Source organism: Patella vulgata, chromosome 5 (assembly GCF_932274485.2).
Source record: "Patella vulgata chromosome 5, xgPatVulg1.2, whole genome shotgun sequence".
NCBI classification, from domain to species: Eukaryota; Metazoa; Mollusca; class Gastropoda; family Patellidae; genus Patella; species Patella vulgata.
Genome location: NC_065883.2, coordinates 14,950,654 through 14,959,720, shown reverse-complemented (window position 1 = coordinate 14,959,720; position 9,067 = coordinate 14,950,654). Strand labels below are relative to the sequence as shown.

Sequence of the window (9,067 nt, the reverse complement as noted above, 5' to 3'; positions counted from 1 at the left end):
GTATGTGACAAGGGGTGTAGTAGGGATTGGCTGTCCAACCTCATGGGTTTTGTCCAAGTTCTCCAGTTTTCTCCCACAGCTAAAGACCCCAATGAGTAAGCGAATTATTGAAATAAATTGAACCATAGGTTAGTCCTGATTTTATGTAAGATTTAGATAAGAGCTAACTATTCTGGGGTAATAGTTCCAAAATGGATATTCTGAAAATTCGGGTAAATTACTTTATTAGCGAAATCATGATTGTTTGAATTTTAGACAAGAACATCTTAGTCTCGATTGTTATTGATACGGTAATATACGAAGTGTCGATTATCCATTAGAATGGCGAGAGTGTTCTAATGGCCGAATGGTTAGCACGTGCGCGCTGTATCACAAGGCCTGTCATTGAGTCAACTGGCGTGGTTTCGAATCCCTGGTTGTACGTGACAAGGAGTAGGGTCGCCTGTCCAACTTCGTGGGTTTTCTCCGGGTCCTCCAGTTTCCTCCCACTGCTAAAGACCCCTACGCGCAAGCGAATTATTGAAATAAAATTAAACCATATGTTAGTCCCGAAATGACCTAGTTTGTGTCGAGTGGACGTTAAATCCCATTTCTCTCTCCCTCTAATCCATTAAAAATCTGAGTCATCCATGGACTAGAGAGTTGATTATAGGCTTCTCATGTATTATGCATCCTACTGAATCAAGACAGTTCAACCCATCCAACTAGGAGCAGAACAACGTCATTCATATAAATCTATACATGTATAAGCAACACTCACCATGCAACATACGAATCAAATTCATTTGAAATCCACCAAAGTGTTTAGGAAGAGCTGTTAAAAATGTGCAAATATGTGCCCACGCGTCTCCCCTATGGCGACGATCAAATTCATCTGAATAAATCTGGTTAGCCCCGCCTTAGCAACGTACCTACCAAATTTGTTTGAAACTTATCTATTGGTTCAGAGGATGGGGTCGAAAATGTAAATGGTCGACGGACTTGGGGTTCATTGACATAAACCCGACATAAATCCTTGGCCCAAAAGAAAGTACTGATTATATTATATTATATTACTTTGTTAAGGTTAATGTTTTTCATAATACAGCGTGTTAAGAGATATTTTGGCATCAACCTGTGCCAAATAAAAGTTAAATAGATTTTCTTGTTATTCAAGGAAAAGAAAGAATTAAATTATCTTTTTAAAAACAGCATTCTTATTTAAAATGGGGTTAAAACAGCAGTCTTAAGTCAAATACGAACACTGCCTTAAGAGTCTCAAATCAGCTATTGTTCTTCATATTATGTATGCAGTGACATTTTGGCATCAACCTGTGCCAAATAAAATTTGAATATATTGTCGGTGACATGGAAAAACCTCGTATCGAAAATAAATCTTATTTGGGATTCATATTCTGTGTTTAATTTTCCATGTCATCGGCTAGCTTTTATCATGTATAGTTTATCCATAATTTCAATTTGGAAACAACTTTCTGTGATCACTACAGCATGAAATAAATTCCTCGGGGTTTAGTTTTGTGTAATTATGCAGGATAAACGCATAAATCAACATTTGTGTACATATTTTAAAGGGACTATCCCGAATTGAACAGAGTCTCAAAAATAAAAGTCCGGGTACGTATGAAATTTAAGCGCCAAAATATAGAGGAATGGTGTATTTACTCTGTCTAAAAATGTCAGCTGAAAATATTGTGTCATTTGGACGTGAACGTCAAAACTGCTTATCCGGACACGTAACCCTTTTAAGATTTTGGGTCAATTCTTTTGTTGGGTGACCTGATAATCGACTCCCCTTCCTTTAGAGGTTTATACAGTGAATTTCACCTACACATTATTTTTATAAAATAAAAGTCTGGTTTTATCCAGACACCGCATAATACAGCTTGGGGCACCGGTCTCCACTTCCAGATTAAGACTGACGGATTTAAGTTGTTTAAAAAAACGTATCAAGTGTATTGAGTTAGTTGCTCGGCCCTAAGGTTGAGGATTTTAAGGGATTTTAACACAAAATTAACCAGTTTTATTATCCAAAATATTATCGGGATTGGCCCTTTAACATTGGAAACCTCCGTAAGTATAAAACAATACCCAGTTATTTACATTATTTATTGTTAACTTGTTTTAATATCTTACAACTAACGCATCAAAACTACATTTTAGCAACTTTATCCGTAAAATATTACAATCCCTGCAGATTTGAATGCAATTACACTAAAATGTTTTTTGTGATTTTTGTCTAAATCATGAAAAATGACTTGCGAGGTTTGTCCGTTCCATTAATATATTCAAATTAAGATGCAGATTAATTATCTAAAAAATAAAAATCCAAACCAAAACAAAAAACCTGGCATGTTGAAATACAGCATATTGACATTGATATTAAAGCAGTAATCGCAAGTCTATCCCTTTAAATTTTTAAGGAAAGTTTGTCAACGAGAGTTTTTATTATGATGTGTTACTTGACCTTGTATGATAACCACAGTAGGTAAGTGTGTAGGTGTATTATATGTGAACTGTCACGCGCTACATTCTGTGCAATATTAAAATTCGAAGATAAGGCTTATCTCGCTTTATTTACATATACTTATATGTATTATTACCTATATTATTATGTTATATCTATTATCAATACTGAAAAACTTATGAAATGTTTCGATTATTTATTTTTATAATGTAGATATGCTAATGGATGATTAACAATCTAAGGATAAACAATTACACCATATCTAAATGAATTATGAAATATGAATCATAAGACAATTAAATTTTAAAAAAGAAACCATTTATCATATATATGTTGAGATTAGTGTAATACGTGGGTGTGTATTCTGGAAATGTCCTGTAATGAGGTTGCAGGATTTAGGATATTTCAGTGTAATTTAATTCGGGCTTAAAATAGATTTATGTCGGCGTTTGTGAGATCATTGTGTCCGTGTGTCTGCAATAATTAATAATTCTGCATACACCACTCCATAATTAGCCCTGGTGATGCATACGCGTGAAACGTTAACCTCATTAACGTCATAATTTTCTGTGTCACCCGGGATAATAAAGGCGGGTATACATTATGATGAAGTATAAGGTTAACTCAACGTTACATGCACTTCAACAAGTAAACGGGTTGACCTCGGTTTTTGGTCCCATCCAAACGATTAGGCGTTTGTTCCTTGTCAGGCCCTCTATTCTGCTCCACGCTGAAAAATGCCGTGAAACGTTCTCGGTCTACACACCGGGATCAAATCCAGGACCTCCTCGTTAGAGCGCCAGTGACTTACTCACTATTAGCCACCGTGGCCCCTATTGCTCATTGGTTTTCCCCGTTTATATAAACCACGCAGTTACAACTTATACAAGACTTATTGTAGTTTTACTACAACCTAAAAACTACATCGATTGTTCTGATACGACTAAACAGTCATAAAACATTCACTATCACACATGGTGTATCATCGCTTAAATTTCTCTAATGTACGGAACGCCCAATATACTTACAGTCTAGTGTGAGCAATAATTTTTTTTTTTTTAGCGTCATACATTTTGATATCTTTATACACGGGGATTTGTATTAAAAGTATCAACAACTGGCAAGGCTCTAATAAGTTTATATTAATAATAAGTAAAACAATTTGCAAATGTAAGTTCATACAAAACATCGTAATATTTAATAAAGACAACATATGATAATAAGGATAGAGTTACGGAATCAAACATAGAAGTTATCAAAGAAAACTTGTGATGAAATACTAAAAATAAAACATCATATACAGTATAATATAAACACATATTAACTAAAAGTATAGGGCCAACTGTTAAGGCGCTATGTATGGATGATAATAAACACATTTCTTGGATTAAAAAGACGTTGTCAAATCAAAACTATATAGAAACTGGTTAATAATAATAATAAAAATGCGCAGTAACACAGACCCTGAAAAATATGCGCTTTAGATTTTGACTTTACAGTGATTTAGCTACACGTTTATCTATATTTATAGGGCTGGTTATTTGGTCTTCTAAATGGTGTACGTGTTTCAGTTTTTTTTCTGCATCGAGCCCAAGTTTAATGCTATTTTATAAACTGAATCCATTTTTACTCGTTTTATCTTCAAATTAGCGATCGAACGAGTTTCGTCTCCTTTGGCTTTCCGTCATGTTATGGGTGGTGAATATTTTATTGATTATGGATATCACTGATGTCTAAATAAGGATTCTTACATCATCGCCTAAATAGCTCGAATAACAAAGGACTTAATGCGGTGCACTTGTGGTTAGCTAACTTTATATCTATGCAATACTGCACATTGCAAGTATTGCAAGTTCTGCAATTAAAGCAAGAAATTCTAATTGTCATTCATTTTTAGGATCTGGGAATGACAATTCTCTAGTAAGTGAAACCTAAATCTTTTCATCACTAAAAATTCCCAATTAAGACTAAAACAAACTGAGTATTGTTTTTCAGTGGTATATGTTTATATATATATATATATATAGTACACTTGACGTAGGTATTTTAAGTGGTGAAGGATATATATTTCCGTTTTGCTGCACACTCTCACCGATAGTATTAGTCATTTGATCTAAATATGTATGTATCTGACATTGAATATAGGGAATTTGACCTTAACATAACAAGACGCATGACCGCAGGCGCCAAGGATGAAAATTTACATATTAGCCTTTTAAGGCAAACATATCTGTATTTATTTTATTTCCTTCCCATTAGTCCCTTTTGTATTTAAACCGTTGATTTGTGACAAAGATTTGTGTTGTAAAAATATCGGTCGTATATAAACTTGAGTGGTGTCTTTTATTTTTAGGGTTTTAAGCTCAAAATAAAACATCTTTCCGAAGACGTAATTAGGGCAAAAATATAAGCAACCTGGAGATCATATTCAAAAAATGTTTCAAATCCTCCTATATTCAAGGCTGGAAAAAAAACTTGCCATAGGGATATTTTACGTGTCACACCAGACATGGAAAACCGGTTTTGAAAAATCACGTTGATTCTTTGCGACCCACGCTGGAATTCCAACCCGGTACCTTATGATTGTGAGTCATGCAGGTGATCTAAACCACACACGCATAATAATCTAATGTCATTCTACACAAAAACCCCAAACTTACACGGACGTTTATATAGTATATATGTGGTGAATCGGATAACTTAGGTCTACGAAGTGTCATAAGACGTCTCTGCTTCATTGGCTATATTAAAAGTGGGTAAAAAAAAAATTCGATGAACAATTGCAACGAACATAAACCTGGTGAATTCAACGAACATAAAACATGATGAATTCAAATACTATTTTTAATAGTACTATTTAAGCGGTTATAAAATTTATTTATTATAAAACATTTTGGTCGGATTTATTCGATTTTTATATAATTTATGGTCATTTACACTGGTTTTTATTGATTTCACAGCGCCATGTTTATATGTTGTGATGACTTAAAGTAATAATAATTATGTTATAGTTTTCGTACAAGCAATAATAATTATGTTATAGTTTTCGTACAAGCCAGTCCATTCTTCGTGAAGCTTTTTTTTTTAAATACTTTAAAAAATATTTTTGACTTGGGCCCTCAAATTCTCGACAAAAATTCATATGGTAAATCTAATAAGTTAGCTATTTTAGCTTGACAGAAGTTGTTGGTGACCCATTGAGCTCTAAAACGTACTGCATGTATATGACATTATTGCTAAATAAAAACAGCTTAAATATTACAATAGTGAGTAATGCCTGGTTTTACTCTATTTCTCTAGCGAGAAGATAATTAAAGGGGTCTCTTCGATTGATTTACATTTGGTTTTACCCATATTGTCTTGAAATTAAAGTGAGCTTTCAATTGGGTTTACCCAATTTATCGAGAAATTAAAAGGATCGTCCGTCTGGTTTTACCAATTTTGTTTTGTAATTAAAGGAAACTGCGCTGCAACAACAATTAAACTGAGGTACAGATTGAATAGGTTCAATCAAATTACTTTATTCTTTGAAGTTTTGACCTGATAGTCTCGATTGTCAAGTATCATTGCTACGATAATAAACAAAGTCTCAATTATACATTTTAACGTTAAATTATTAAATGTTCCGCCGGGTGTTCTAATCCATCAACTATCTCGGCCATCCGGTAATCTAGAGATATCATTATGGGCTTATGGGCTTGTTATGTGATTAAATGTCTAAATAATAATCTATAACATTTAAAGCTAGAAAAAAGATCCGCAATAGGCCGATTTAGCTCTTACATAATGTACCGTTATAGTTAAGTGCAGATTACCTGTGAAAGCGCACAATATCCAATCTTCAAAGCCGTATCAATCCTAACTAAATTTTTAAATCATAGTTTAAATCATCCATTCTCTCAATCTGTTTCACAGAGAATTACGAGTCTAGTGATATATCTCTGTCAAAGATGACTGCCTTAACACGTGCTGTCACAGCACGCGGCGTCAATCATTGGCTGAATGGCGCGTGCATTGTTTACATAAGACGTTACTGCTTCGGAGAGAATGCTGCATTTTAGTCATTTTAATACCCATTTACACTAAATAGGAAATAATTGTTACCTACAAATACGTCAAACGCCTTTATTTATTTTTCCAATACATAAAAAAAATGTTTTAGAATTTAATTTGTCGCAGGAAAAAAGTTAATGTTTCTGGCTCATTAAGCCGCATCGATGTCATCCTTATCAGTGATTGTAGCGGCCTAGCAAATATTCACTGCGGCTCAGTGTGCCATTCTCTGTGTTGGTCTAAACATAATATAATATGGCTATTTACAGATTAATATATATATATAATAACTGACTTGTATTCAAATGGGCGTTTGAAAACCCCAATTCTTAAAATAGAGGGCCACCAAAATATCGTTGTTTTTATTTATAACGAGGTTATCTATAGACAAACAACAGTTGTTATATAACGAGCTTATCTGGCTAGAATTTCTAAAATAATATGCATATTCAGAAGGGCTGATTAATGACGACAATATATACCGACTGGTATAAGCTAATTGTTATACACTTTAAGGCATGATGGTATACGATACCTGGTCTACATAAGCCCATACTTCTGTCACACTATCAAGAGGAGCTTAATGCGTGTACATCAATAACTTAAGGTCCCATTGAAATCCGTGTGATATCTTAATTGAGAGATATACATTAAATCTTTTAGAATAATTTCCCTTTCATGTGTATACAGGTCAAAAGTTCAGATATACTACCGGCGAAGCTCAGGGCGACGTGGTGACCGCATTTGCGCCGACAAATTTTAAACTGTGTTGGATCATGATAAAGTCGATTTGTAGTAGATCTGAAGCACGAATAGAGGGTTTGAAACTGGTTGGGCATTATAATTATGATTATAGTGATGAAACAAAGTATTTTTCGTTTTGTTTGTCGCAAAAACCGAAGGTCTCACAAACTCTAAACCCATGAAACAAAGCGCTATAGTACATTGCGCCCCTGTGAAGCTATGAAAAAGAGCATCTTTCATTTGAAATTGTGTGCATCAACACAAATAAATTACATCCTATATCCTGTAGATAAAATGAATCATCTTGTTTTAAAGAAATGCGGCTTGTCTGTATTTTTTATATTTTATAACATGTTTTAACATGTAAATGGTTTCGATTCCTCGGTTGTACGTGACAAGTGGTAGGGTCGCCTGTGCAACCTCGTGGGTTTTCTCCGGGTCCCCCGGTTTCCTCCCACTGCTAAAGACCCCTACGCGCAAGCGAATTATTGATATTAAATTGAACCATAAGTTAGACCCGAAATGTGTCGAGTGGAGGTTAAACCCCATCTCTCTCTCTCTCTCTCTCTCTGTATCTCTCTCTCTGCATGCAGTATTTACATATTTGTTAAGTATTCCACTTTTTTCTTTGTCGCATTTCTTTAAGCAATTGTTCAGTTAATCCTTTGCAATATTTCTCATTTAATATAGCAAAATAATTATTTATTTTCTGGCATTTGTGGTTCTTCATGTTATGTCCGAATATATAATCCTTTATTGGCATTTAGCGATTGAGCACAATAAAAACACAACACAATTTATATGGACAACAATCACTGGAAACGATACGAGAACACGTGTCGAAACGTCGTGCTGTATGAGTGCAAACCATTTTTTTTTTTTATATAAATGTTTTGTGTTTTTTAGCTCCCGTATAACACTATTAACAATATCAGAGTAAATATAGGGGGGGGGGGGTGTAGCCCAGGGGTCCGTGGCACAGTCCGTCCCTGGAGTAAACTACTCATGTCTGACAATATAAGAGTAAACTATTCATGGGTGATATGAGTTTTATCAATAATAATGTAAGCTACAACTAGTGTGATTTAATTCACGTAGTCAAAAACAATGACAGGACATATTATCAAATGTAGGACTTTGTTATCAACAGCAAATATTTGTCAAAGTAAGAAACAATGAAACAGAATCCGCCCCCTTATGGGTTAGATCTAAATGTTAAGGCCACCTGACGATTTCGTCAAGGTCACGAGAGGTAAACAGGGCTAGCGATAACCCTAACCCTAAGTACCCAAAGAATACAGACCTAACCCTAACTCACAATACTCGGCAACAATCACGTGCTCGTGACCTTGACGAAATCGGCAGGTGGCCTTAATATTTAGATCTGCCCCCTCCCCCCGTTGGGCAAGGAGGATCATATATATGCAAGTTTCAGTTTTTTTTATGAAGTTTATTTACATTTGAAACCTGTATTATGTTAAACACATCACATTGGAGTTAAACTACCAGAGATTGGCTAAAACGTTAAGATATTGGAGAAAGACACTACAATGCCAGTGGCAGCGTTAAGCTCGAAGACGAAGGGGCAATGGTTTTGAGGCCAGGGTGCAGTTTGGGAGTGAGTGGAACCACCTGCATGAGGCGCATTTTAGCAGAGCATTAGATTTTCGCGTACAATTCCAAATTCATTTCGATACTCTTTTTCCTTATAAAACTATTTTTTCTAAAGTCTAAAACGTAAATTAGGAAACCCGTATATTGTATATCGATAGGATAAATAGATTCACAGTGCATTGTTGTAGTACG

The 9,067-nt window shown here is 34.7% G+C and overlaps 1 protein-coding gene across 1 annotated transcript in view; it reads right to left on the bottom strand.

Moving 5' to 3' along the window:
• LOC126821466 (translin) overlaps positions 1-9,067 on the bottom strand; it is a 101,356-nt gene that overhangs the window by 34,978 nt on the left and 57,311 nt on the right. The window lies entirely within an intron of this gene.